Raw genomic sequence first — 13212 nt, 5'->3', positions numbered from 1 at the left:
GGTCCCCAGCACCGCCCAGCCTAAGTCTGCACATCTCCTACCTCATCTCTTTCTGCTCTGCCCTCCTCAAGGCTGTCCAGCCAACCTGGCTGTCAGGCAACGCCTCAAACATGCCAAGTCGGTCCCCATCCCAGGGCCTTTGCCATTTGCTGCTCTCACTCCCTAAACTAGTCTTCTCCCACATCCTCTGCAGATTCTCAGCTCAAATGTCTCTTCGGGGAAACCTTCCAACCACCAGCCCCACTGGCCTAACAGGCCCCTCTCTGTTTCACTCTCTTCTTGGAACCTCTGGTTACCTGAAATACTTTATTCCTTCGGTAGGTTTCCCTACCTTCTGGCTGCATCAAGGGCTTTCATGGTGTCCAGTGGTTAGTGGTCTACGAAGCCTGGGTTCCAATGCCACATCTGCTGCGTGATTCTGAGCAACTTTCCCCCAGAGGTTCTGTGCCTCAGTTTCCCCGTCGGTAAAATGGGCGATAGTAATATAGTTCCCGCAGAGCGGAGTCGTGAGGATTAAATGAGTCAATAGCTGCAGTGCCTTAGAACAGGGCCGTCAGATTGTATTAGTCTTTGGTTGAAGGGTTGCTATCAACATTTTCTGGAGCCTAGCATCGAGTAGGCGCTCAGCAAACACTTGTGGAGGGACCGAGCACACTGGCATTTATCAGCAGCTGGGCTGCTGGGGAACGGGAGAAGGATTAAAGTTGCCAACCCATCAGCCCCAAACGCACCTGGCCCCCGCAGAGCGAGGCCAAGGGCCCGTGGGGCGAGGCGGGGAGGCCGGCCCGAGCGCAGTCGGGGAGGCTCTGTCCGGCGCCGGGCTTTATGCGGAGAGCGAGGGGAACCACTGCGGCCTTCTCCGCGGGGAGCCAGCGAGGCGGGGAGCCGGGGTCGCCCGCAGGACAGGACTGCGCCCGGGCCGCGGAGTGCGCCCGCGGCGGGGGACGGGGCGCGGCGAGGGGCGGCGCATGCAAATCGGGGCGCGGGGCGGGGCGGGCGCAGGAAGCCGGGGCGGGCTGGGCCCCGCGCCCAGGAAAACCCCCGCGCGGCGCGGCTGGGCCTGGCTGCCCGGGGTCCCCACTTCCCGCTCGGGCGCTGGACGGCGAATGGGCCAGGGGCGCGCAGGTAGGATCCGGGGCCGCGCGGATCGGAGGCGGGGGGTCGCCCCGGGCACGCCGCGGGCGCCCGGGGAGGGCTGGGCCCCCGAGGGGACCCCGGGACCGCCCCGACCCGCACGGGGAGCAGCGGCCGGCTCGGGCCGTGTCACCGGCAGGCAACCGGGGCGCGGAGCTGGGAGGCGGGCCCCTGGTGATCAGACCCCCGGCGCGCCCCCGACACTCGTGCCGTGCCGGAGAGATCAGCGGGGACGGCCTCTGAGGGACTTGGGGACGTCGTGAGCGTGGGCAAGGCAGTCTGGGGCCCCCTGTCTGGGCAATCCCCCCTGCCCCGCGCACAGGAAGTTGGTGAGGATTAGGGGGAGAGGAAGGGTGGGGAAAGTTCTGAAAACTGACAAGTTGGATACTCGGTGAAGGCGTCTGGGGAAACAAGACCCTTTCGCCCTTTGGTCTCCTCGTCTGAATATCGGATGGACCCAATAATAGCGATCGATTACTGGGACATATTTTGGGAGGCTCGGTCCTGAAAAACATTGAAGGTATTCTGAGTTAAATCTCAAAATAACCTCTCTGGTCGGTGCTGTGTATGTATTGTGGCCATTTGGCAGACGGGGACGCCGAGGCATAGGCAGCTTAAATAACTGGAAGGTTCGGAGCAGGATTCGAACCCAGGCAGTCTGCTGCCAGAGCCGCTGCCCTCCATCTGTCAACAGTGTTTGTCAAACTCCCCCCATAAACTAATGCTCCAAGGACTTTGATTAAAATGCAGATTCCCAGGCCCCCTTTCGTGAGAGTCAGATTTAATAAACCCAGGAATCTCTTCTTCCCTTTTTTTTAAAAAACAAAATTTATATTTCTTACAATCAGGAGACACTGGGGGCCAGCAAACTCCGTGGCCGCTGCTGGACTCACAGAGTGCCCCGGGCCAGCACTAATCCTGCTTGAGTCCCAGTGTCTGCCCTTCCCCAGCCCTCTGCCAGGTGTGGTCCGCTGCAGCTCCTCCCCTATGGGTGGCCTTTCAGGAGCCAGGTCATTTGCTGGGACATCAGCATCTTTAGTAAAATCCTACAGTCCAGTGGAGAAACTGAGGCTCGAGTGTGCATTTGGCCGGGGTGTCCCGCACAGTCAGGGGATTCCGGAGTCCTGCAGAGAATTCAGCTATCCCCACCTGTGATGTCAGATGAGGATGCGCAGGTGTGGAATAGGAGGTGACTTGCACCGGCCGTTCGTCCACTCAGTGGCCCTCACTGGCTCCTCCTGGGTGCTGCTCCAGTGTTGTTCGGGGCGCTGGTGTTGCCCTCAAGGAGCTCTCCATCCTCGGGGAGTTCTGAGGAGGGAAGAAGCACAATTGGGGGTGATCAGCTCTTCACCGGGCAGCGGGACAGGCTTCACGGAGCTGGCATCTCTGAGCAGCCTTAGGAGTGGAGGAGCCTGGCAGATGGAGAATGGGAGGGAAGTGCATGCTGAGCAGTGGGAACAGCATGGATGAAGGCTGGGAGCTGTGAAAGGGTGCTGCTTGTGGCGCCTGGGGACGGGGGAGAAGCTGGAAAGGTGGGCCTGGAAGGTCTTGAATGCTGTCCTGAGGAGCTGGGCTAGTGTATTTCAACTTTGCCTAAGCCATAAGAATCACAATGCGGATTCCTGGGCCTTACCCTGGACCTCTGGAGGGAGGCTATGGGAAGGCAGCATGGAGGGAAAACCACTGGTGGGTTGGCTTGGTTACAACACACCCAGTTACCAGCACATCTGGGATGACCTGAGAATTTCCAGATTCCAGGCAGTGACTCAGTAACTGGTAGGTTTTGTACGACACAGTCCCAGGTTTGCAGAAAGCCCAGGCCGGGTGGGGAGGCTGTCCTCTAAGGCATTCAGTTTCCTGATGCTCAGATTTAGAAAAGGAGCTGAACCGATGTGTCAGACAAGTGAGAAGAAAGAACCTTTCCTGGACCTCCTCCCCTTCCTATGCCACCCCCCACCCCCAGGATGGAGGAGAGAGTGTGGGATCCAACCACCCACGGCCCTCAGCCGCCCTTGATGGCACCTAGGAGGGGGCAGGAACAGGAGCCCCCGGGTGCTTTGCTTCCTCACGTTGGTAACACTGGGCTTTCTTGAGGGTTAACAACATCATGTTTTGTAAGATACCTAACATAATTTCCACCCCATGGTCTGTCCGCGTTAAATGTTCCTGTCTGTTCTTACCCATGGAGAAATAGAGCTTGGAGGTTAAGAGCATGGGCTCTGGAGCCAGGTCGTCAGGTTAGATGCTGGCTTTGCTACTTACCGTGTAACTAACTTCTCCGGACCTCAGTTTCTCCCTTTGTGAAATTGTAGTGACTGCTTTATACCGTTGTGGTGATGACTGAATGAATTAATGAGTGTCAGGTGTACAGAACAGTTCCTGGTACGGAGTGAGCCCTGTGTTGGTTAAATAAGTAAATGAGCCCCATTGGGTGGGATTTAGTCTCCCCATTTTGCAGGCGAGGAAACGGAGACGCAGAGATGCGTGCAGTGGCCTTGCCTGAGGTCCCACATCTAGGAGTGACAGATGGAGGGATCTGACCCTGCTTTCCTTCCCAGCCTGTGTTCTCCCCACTGTGCCAGTTTGCGGAGGTGACCAACAGGGACGTCTTTCCCAGCATTCCCTGTGGCTGGCTCTGTGGAGACGTGCCCAGTCATGTTCAGCCAGACTTCGCTTGGCTAGGCTGGAAGAGAGGCCCACGGCTTGCCTGGATGTTGTATGAACTTGCCCGTGTAAGAGCGTGGATCGGAGAACTCCAGCGGAGGCTGGAGGGCCCTGCGGGGCCAGGCGGTCCAGCATCAGATGGGCCGGCTCTTCCTGCATCATCAGATGGGCTGTATCCCCGATGCTCTCTGTGGGACTTCCAGCAAGTCATTCTGCTTCTCTGAGCCTGAGGCAGCAAGAAGGGCACAGGCTTGGAGACAGGGGCCCCAGGTTCAAATCTGGGAAAAGCTTGCTGCTTCCTATCTGTGTGATCTGGAGGAAGTTGCTTAACCTCTCTGAGCCTCAGTTTGCTTGTCAGTAAAATGGGTATTGGGGGGCGGTGTTCATGAGATACTTTTTACGGACACCTTGCGCGCGTCTCAGTGATTGCTGTTTCTCTTCTCACTGAGGACAGAGTCACCTCTCCGTACACAGCACCTGGCTGCCTCATCCACTGAGCACCTGTGTGTGCCGGGCACTGCGCCAGGTGCTCTGATGGAGCGTGGAACAAAGTCCTCGCTCCCCTGGAGTTTCGATTGCTGGTTGAGAAGACAGGCAAAGAAGCAAGCAAACAAACATATTCGGCTACGCCCCTTTTCTATAATTTTGAAATCCACAAGCTCTGGAAACCGAAAATGTTTTCCTAACTCAGTTGGAAGGGAGACCTGCTGTGACCGGAATGTGAGGCTCGAACGTGAGGCTCTTTGGAGGCTCTGTCCTCCTCGGCGTGGACGCTCCTGTGTGTCCCCGCAGAGGTGTTCATGTGACAGGCTGCTCTGGACCCGTGGGCGCGGGCTGGTTCTGTCCGGCCGTGTCTTATACAAGATGACCTTTCCTGGACCCCCTCCCCTACCTACGCCCCCCACCCCCACCCCCAGGATGGAGGAGAGAGTGTGGGATCTAACCGCCCACGGCCCTCAGCCGCCCTCGATGGCACCTAGGAGGGGGCAGGGACATGAGCCCCCGGTGCTTTGCTTCCTCACGTTGGTAACACTGGGCTTTCTTGAGGGGTAACGAGAGATTCTGACCCTGAAACCGGCCTGGCCCGGATTTCACACGGGGGGAGGCGGGCCCTCGGGGTCGGGTCGGGTAGGGAGGTGCTGGAGGAGGAGTGGGCGGGGGACGGCCGAGTCGGGGAGCCTCGCTGTGGGGGCGTTTACAAAGACAAGGGGCGGAGGCTGGAAGCGTGTGCCCGTGGAGGGAACTGCAGAGCGTGTGGAGGAGGTCTCGTCCACCCCCAGCCCCACGTCCGGGCCGCCGCTGCTCCCGGCCCTGCGCGCACTGTTCTGTCTAAGTGTGCGCGTCTCCGCCTTCCAAGAAGCCACGCTGCCTCGGAGGTTTCGGGTCTGTCTCCGCCTGACTCGTTCTCACTCTGGGCCCCCACACGGCCTCGTCACGTCCTCGAGGTCGCTGAAATCCAGGGTCTTTGCCAAAGCAGCCCGGGCGCTGGGACTCCGACGCTGGGGACCATCACCAGCTGGGCAGCCTCAGAGGCCCCCCCCTTCCTCCTCCAGCGAGAGAGGGAGGAAGTGGTCGGGGGAGCGAGAGGAGCTTGGCCCTAGAGGGTTTGGTGGAACAGGTTTCCTGAGCGGAGGGGTGTCGTTCTGAGGAGCGCGTTTATAAAGGAATCAACAGAGGCGCACGTCTTGAGTGCCAGCACTGGGCTCACTATTTATACTCACTCAGCAAACATGCCAGGGGCTGGGGGCATGGCAGTGAATAGCACAGAAGAGAGTGTCCTGGTAGAGCTGATGGTCTAGTGGGGGAGGTGCCTCTGAGGAGGTGACTTTTGAGTTAAGACCTGAAGTAAAAAAACATTGGCTATCCGGGAAAGAGTGATCCCAGGAGAGGGAACAGCAAGTGCAAAGGCCCTGAGGTGGGAATGAGCTTGGTGGGTTTGACTCACAACAAGGAAGCTGCTGTGGTTGGATGGAACTGAGCAAGGCGGAGAGGGCCCGGCACAGAGATCAGGGAGGTAAACAGAAGCCAGACACCTGCATTATCTCATTGGACTTGTAGAATAACCCTGCAAAGAAGGAACTACTCGTATTCATGTTTTACCGATGAAGAAACAGGCACAGAAGGTTCTGCCTTTTCAAAAGAGGAAACAGAACTTCTCTGGAGAGGAGAGATGCCAGATCTCTGGGCCTGCAGCCCTCTAAGCCTGCAGAGCCACAGAACTCCTGACAGTTTCCCTCTAATGATGGAGCACAGTCCTTCCAGAAGCCAGATTTCCACACTTGGACAGCTTTAACCTCTTTCCTGCGGTTTAGCCAAATTAGCTTTCCAGGAGCATTTACTTTCTGGCTCCGGGTCTGTCCCTTGGACGTAGTAACCATCTCCTTCCAACTGCAGCCCAATAGTTCTTGCAGTCATTCTTCCTGACTTGGGGAATTGTCAAGAATTCAATCTGGCTTTGGACATGATCCGATTGGTCAGAGTCCCACATAAAACCCATTGCCTCCCCCAGAGCCTGCCTAATCGGAGAGGAGGGAGACTATCATCTCCTTGGATTTGGAGCCAATACCTCTATTGATGAAACCTGCAGTCATATTTCTTAGTGGCCACATCCCACATGAGTCTCATATTGGACTTGTCAACTAAAACCTCCAGATCTCTCTTCTACCTGAGCTGGTGTCAGTCAGAGTTTCTTCCATTCTGAGATTCCTTGTTTGAGGCTAACTATTGTTCTCAGTCTTTCTTGTTTTCTAACAAATCTACTTCAGGGTATAATTTTTTTTATGAGTACTGCTTTGGCTTTATTTCACAGGTCTTGTTACACAATGTCGTTCACTGCTAAAACAGTTTATAATTTCCTTTTTGATTAAAAGTGTTATATGCTTTAAAAAGTTTTTAAGGTGGATGTAATTTTTTAAAGTTATCTTTTTATTGTTGATTTCTAAGTTTATCGCATTGTGGTCAATATTTGTGGCTTCTGTGATATCAACAGTGGAGAATTTGTTGAGATCTTTGTAGGGTTTTCTGGTCAATTTTTCTATATGTGCATCTTGTATTTGAAAAGATGTATATTTTCTGTTGGGTGTAAAGTTCTAGAAATGTATCTATTAGATCAAGCTTGCTAGTTATATCGTTTACCTTCTCTGGTTTTTATGTGTTTTTCTCCATCTGATTGATTTCCTACTATGATGGAGGATCTGTTCGTTTCTCCTTGGCCTTCTCTTCTTTCTTAAAGAGTTTTTGAAGCTGTGTGGTTGGGAGCATGTGAATAGGATGGATGATGAAAAGAAGGGTTCGTGATGTTTATACCTTCTTGGTGAATTGCTCCTTTTATCCGTACAAAGTAGCGACCTGTCTCTCTCTTAATACTTTGATGTCTTGAATTCTATTTTATTCTGTATTAATATCCCTATACCTATTATCTTCCTTTGCATTTTTCTTGACTAATTTTCCAATTCTTTATTTTCTTTTCTTCCACCTAAAATTGTAGGACTTTTCTCTAACCCAGTCTGGTAGCCAGATGAGTTTAAAAAAAACAACAACTCGCATCTCAGTCTCAGTTCTGCAACCCTCTTGTGTGGTAACCTTGAGCAATCATTTTCCCTGTTTGCGCCTCGAATTTCTCATCCATTACATGGGGTTATGACTCGCTTTGCCCTTCTCTGGGGTTTTGTGAAAATAACAATGATAGTGAATATGGAAGGCATTGCAAGCATCCCTGTACGGATGTTAGTCACTGGGTGTACATGTTGGCTCGAATTCCAGGCAGCCAGAATGGCATGTGCAAAGGCCCGGAGGTGGGAAAGCACCCATGATGAGGCGACTGATGACTGCAATTTGACCACCGTTGGTTGGCTGCCTCCTCTGTTCGCAGTGAAACATGAGTAAGACAGAGTCCGTGGCCTGGAGGAACTTTCAGTATGGAAAGGGGGAGAAATGAGAGACGCAGCTCACTATTCCCAAATATGTTGGGACAGAGGGACAGGCAGAGCCGTGAGGGGGGCTGAGGAGGGAGCAGGGCTTGAGCGGGAATATCCGGAGGGGTGGCATAGGAGGAGAGCCCCGAGAGGCAGGGCAGACAGCCCCAGTGAAGTGCGTAAGTGGGGCCTTCTGGCGTGTTTAGGGTCGGCTGGGCGGGGCTGGAGAGTGCAGGGTTTGCAAAGACTGCTTTTGGTCCCCTCGCCCTCCCCCTCTGAGGAGGGAGGCAGTGGGGCTTGCAGAATTCTTGGAGTCCTCACTGGCGCAGGATGCTGCTCAACCACAGGAGCAGGCGACGGGGTGTCTCCAGCCCTGCTCCCTTCTCATCACCGTGACAACCGCATCCCGTCAGGAGCACAAGGGAACGGGGACAGAGGGAGGGAACGGGTGAGAAGCAGCCTTACCCCTTGGGGGTGCTTGGGAGGGTGCAGGGTCTCACCTGTTGCTCCCTTCCTCTTCCTGGTGTCTCCTGGCATCTCAGGTCACCCACCCACCCAGGGGGACACAGCTGGTGATCGTAAGCCCAAGAAGGACCACAAATATGGGATGAGGTTTTAAAAAAACAGAACTGTTTCCCAGCATTTAGAAATCAGGGTGACACGCAGAAACATCTGGATCTCCAAATGATGAAAAGTCAAAAGACCTAGCAAGGCCCAGGCTTTCACTTTCATGTGGCAAAGAGCAGCTGAAGTGGAGTGGCGGCTGCAGGGGCGGGCCGGCGCTCCCCCTCGCCCCTCTCTGCTCACTGAGGGCGCACACCTGAGTTCTCTTGGATGTCTGCGTTGACTCTGCGGAGTGGCCGTGAGGGGCGGCTGTGAGCTGTCCCAGCAGCAGTGGGTGCCCTGTTGCTGGAGGGGGGAGGCAGGGGGTAGATGGCCCCTCGTAAGGGCCCAGGGGACCTGAAGTGTCCTTGCAGTGGACTAAGGGTCTCTGGGGTCCTCCCAGCCCTGAGGATCGATGGTTCTAAGATCTTTGCTGATGCACCCCAACAGCCTAGATTGCTCACTCCACCCTCTGCCTTCCCTCTCATCCATCTTTCTTTTCTTTTCCTTTTTTTTTTAAAACAGTTTTTTTTAATTTATTTATTTTTCTGTGAGGGAGATCAGCCCTGAGCTATCATCCATGCTAATCCTCCTCTTTTTGCTGAGGAAGACCGGCTCTGAGCTAACATCTATTGCCAATCCTCCTCCTTTTTTCCCCCAAAGCCCCAGTAGATAGTTGTATGTCATAGTTGCACATCCTTCTAGTTGCTTCTTTTCCTTTTTATTGCAACATACGTGCAGACAAGTGCACGGCTTCTTGCATTTTCACAAAGTGAACACGTGTATTACCTAATCAGGGCATGACCAGCCCCCCACAAGTTTCCCTCCTGCCCCCGCAAGGACGCTGTCCTGACTTCTAACCCCAGGATCGGTGGGTCTCCTTTTGAACTTTATATGAATGGAATCAGCGTTGTCCTTCTGAGCCCAGCCTCCGTCATTCAGCTTGTCCTGTGGGACCTGTCCGTTCTGTTGTGGCAGCCGTCATGGCCTCAGGATGTCAGAGTGTCTACTTGGAGGTGAACTTTTGCCACCTGCTCTGTCAACTCTGTCCCAGTCTCTTCCACCCAGCGCTGGTCTCTGCCTCCTCACAACCATGCTGAGAGGGAAGGGGTCCTGCCCTCACTTCACAGATGAGGAGACTGAGGCTCTGAGAGGACCCCAGCTTGCCAAGTTCTCCCAGCCGGTCAAGGTGGGGCCCGTACACTGAGGCCCAGAGTTATGCTTCCGTGTCTTAGATGCTCTGGGATCCCTGCCCTCGTGAGTGGCCCACCAGGTCTGTGTGTCCCCGACCGTGCCAGGAATGATGTGGGGTGAGACACAGGCAGAACTGGAGGGAGAGCACCTCCCCCCATGCCTGTCTGCAGAGAGTGAGCAGGCAGCTCTTATCTGTGCTGTTGTGTCCCCGGCTTTGGGTTTGCCCAGAGGGCAAAGTCCTGGTCACTGTTGAGACAAGTTCACTGGTGAGGGCGAGGCAAACAGGGATGGACGCCAAGGTCTAGCTCGATCACTTCCTGCCTCGTCACTGCGGGTGATTTCTGGACCCCTCTGAGCCTCAGTTTCCCCTTTGTGCAGGGGGCGTGTTTGGCCACATTGTCCACACGGGGCTTGCCAGGAGGAACAAACAGAGAGGCATATAAAAGGAGCAAGTTTATGACAACCTCCTCTATGCCAGGTGCTGTACCGCGGACTCCAGAGCCAGAAGTTCCAGATTCAAGTCCTGGCTCCACCAATTACTAGCTGTGCATCCTTGGGCAGGTTCCTGAACCTCTCTGGGCCTCAGTGTCCCCATGTCTCCAATGGGGATGATAATAACTGCACCTGCCGTGTTCCTTGGGTCTCTGTCAGGGTTAAAAGAGTTGGTGAGGGTCAAGTACAAAGCAGAGTCTGGTGCAGCTGAGACTGAGGCTGGTCTGTTTGGGGGCGGGGGTGGTGGGACCCATGGGCAGAAGGGCCCAGGACATGGTTTCTATTGGCTGGAGGAACTGGGGACACGCGGGGGCAATGATGGTGACCTCTGCGGACCTCAGGAAGGAGGCCCACTGAGCCACTGCCGGTCACTAAGACGGCCCAAATCTAATCAGCATTCTGGGGCCAGACGTCATGCGTCTGCTGCTCAGGGCAGAGAGAAGTAATCGTGGTAATGCCCCAATTACCAGTGCTCTGGAGGTCAGCTCCCCGGGGTGGCCGTGGTCGGTGCCTGCATTAGGGTATTTAAGGAGACTCTGAGGCAGAATTGGTCGTTGTTTATCCAGCAGGGAGAGGTGGAAAATTCCAGTTCTTGGGGCTGTATCCCTGCCTCCCTCAGGGGCGGCTGACACAGCCAGGGGGGTTGTTCATTCATTCTTCCATTCGGCAGGTATCTGCGGACCGTGCGCATGTGGCGGGCACTGTGCTAGGCTCTGGGGCTACCGCCGTGGACGGGGTGGACACGGCCTCTGGCCTCGCGGGGGCTGGCGTGCGGGTGGGGCACTGGGACAGCGAGCGGGACCCGTGCGTGTGATGTGCTGCAAGGAGTAAGTGCTGGGCAGAGAAGTAAGACGAGGAGGGCTGCAGAGTGACGGAGGGCGGCAGCTGCTCCTGAGCGGGGGCGTCTGGATGCCGGTCCCTCAGCCTCAGCCTCCTCCTCAGCCTCCTGTCCCTTCCGCAGGTGGGCGTGGCTCCCAGGACCCCAGATGGAGTCGCCTGGGTGCCTCCCCAGGGGCCCCATTGGTCACTTGGACTTAGTGTGTCCAAAGCCAACACAGATGTCCACATTGCCATGAAGTGGCCATTGGCACAAGATGCTAGCCTGTCCCTGCGATGGTGCCCCTCCAGGGCCTCTGGCCCAGCCGTGTCCCGTGAAGGACTCTGGTCCTCTCCTGTCACTCTCAGACAAGGCCTTGTCTTATCTGCACACCCCCTCCGGGCTTCACCCACAGCTGATGACCCTCGAGTCTGTCTGCTGCCTGAGGCTTCCTTCTGAGCGCCTGCCTCCTTGGAGGCCCACGGTGGAGCGCGTGCTCTTCCCCAGCAGGCAGTCTTGTCACAGGGAGGGGCACCACCCAGTGCCCCCGCCCAAGGCCACCTCCCCCCCTCCCAGCTCCCCGCCAAGTCCTGCCACGTCCGCCTCCCAGACAGGGCTGGAGTCTGCCCCTCCAGCTCCAACAGCACCTCTCTTCTTTCCCCCGTGCTGTGCGGTCGCCTCCTGACCCGGCCTCCTCCATCTCATCCCTGCGGTCGCTCTCCCCACAGTTGGAGTGGGCTTTCTGGAAAGCAGCTCCTCTCCTGCTTATTAGCCTTCAGTGGCTCCCCATTGCCCTGGGGACGGAGTCTGAATCGCTTACCATGCCTGGTAGACAGCGTCATCTTGTGGCCCTGCCGGCCTCTCCTCCCCATCGCTGCAGCCAAGGCCTCCCCTTGTGGGGTCAGAGATGGGCTGTGCCGTTCACTCACTCTTCACTCGTCCCTTCCCTGCATCCTCCGTCTCTGAAGATCCTTCAGAGTCTGTAAAGTGGGTTTAGTGATTGTGCTCACCTCACAGGGAGGACTTAAGCATCTAGAACAGTGCGTGGCACTTAGGAAGCACTGTCTAAGTGTGAAAATAAGAAGAGAGGAAAGCACGAGAGATCGTTTATTGAGTGTCCGCGCCGTGCCGGGCGTTCTGGTCACAGAGGATGGGACACGTCCCCTGCCTCTTGGAGCCCTCACCGCCTCCCGTGGGACATTCCTCCTCCCTCTCCACACACTGCCCCTCGCTGCCCGAAGGATTCTCGTTCATCCCCCGGGGAGACTTGACCCTGTAGGACCGCAGTGTGGCTGTTCCCCGCCCCTCGTCACAGACGGCGGCCTCCGCACAGCCTCTTTCAGATCCGAGGATGCTGTTCCCGGGCCCCTCCGCCGCCTCTTCTCACGTGGGCCCCTCACAGTCCGTGCCCTCTTGGTAAATGGCAGCTCCATCTTTCAGTGGCTCAGACCAAAAGCCTGGAGGCCTTCTTGACCCCCTATTCTTTTTCTCTCACCACCCCCCAAAATCCATTCTGCCAGCAAATCCTGTTGGCTCTACCTTCAAAACAGATCTGGAATCCAGCCAGTTCTTCCCGCTCCTTCCCTCCGACCCTGCACGAGCCCCGCACCTGTTGCCTGGACCAGTCCGGGCGCCTCCTCACTGGTCCCTGCTTCTGCCCTTGACCCCATGGGCCAGAGGGATCCTTTGAAAAGTCTCGTTATGTCACTTCTGTGCCCCAAGCCCTCCAGTAACTTCCCTTCTCACTCAAATATCTGTTAAAGGAAGGAAGGAAGGAAGGAATGGCCTTTTTCGCCTCTGCAGTAGCTGGCACATAGTAGGTCCTCAGGAAACACCCGCACCGAGAACACAGGAGCGCATGAGCGAGGGCTGAGCACACAGTAGGTGTACAGGGAGCCTGGTGGGCTGGTTGGCTGCGGGGGCTGATTATTGCTACTGGTGGTGGCAGGACCAGCCTGCGATCACCCACCCCTCCCCTCGCTGAGCTGGGGTGGGGCGGGCAGGCAGCACCCAGGCCATTTTGGGGCCCTGGCCTGGCTGCCTCACCCTTCTGGGCGGGGCTGCTGACGTGGCGGCTGGTTCTGGGAACCCCAGCCTGGCGGCAGTTCTGGGAAAGCTGCCCTCCCGGGGAGAAGAGTGTCCCTGGGCCGCTGCCAGACCGGCCCAGCTGTCTGGAGGAAGCTCCAGGCTGGCTTAAGGTTGGGGAGTTTAGGGGTCAGCGGCTCCCAGGGGAGGCCACCGCAGCCCTTGCCCTTGTGGCTTCCCCTCGTCTCGCCTCTTGTCACGGGATGGGCTGTGTCCTGTCTGCAGATCCAGTCCCCCCGCCCCCTTCCAGGCGGTTTGCCGCCGAGAGAGGGCAGAGGAGCAGGAGGCCCGTGCACCCCGCGGGCTCAG

At 56.4% G+C, this 13212-nt stretch overlaps 1 protein-coding gene across 1 annotated transcript in view; it reads left to right on the top strand.

The window, feature by feature from the left end:
• The first annotated feature begins 1038 nt into the window (after positions 1-1038).
• IL4R (interleukin 4 receptor) overlaps positions 1039-13212 on the top strand; it is a 38928-nt gene continuing 26754 nt past the window's right edge. The window contains exon 1 of the mRNA XM_058569802.1: positions 1039-1125. The gene's annotated coding sequence lies outside the window, so the exon portion shown is untranslated. The remainder of the gene's footprint in view (positions 1126-13212) is intronic.

The sequence above is a fragment of the Diceros bicornis genome, chromosome 26 (genome assembly GCF_020826845.1).
Source record: "Diceros bicornis minor isolate mBicDic1 chromosome 26, mDicBic1.mat.cur, whole genome shotgun sequence".
NCBI classification, from domain to species: Eukaryota; Metazoa; Chordata; class Mammalia; order Perissodactyla; family Rhinocerotidae; genus Diceros; species Diceros bicornis.
Note: the sequence above shows the minus strand (reverse complement) of the source record. Positions and strands in the feature narration are given on the sequence as shown.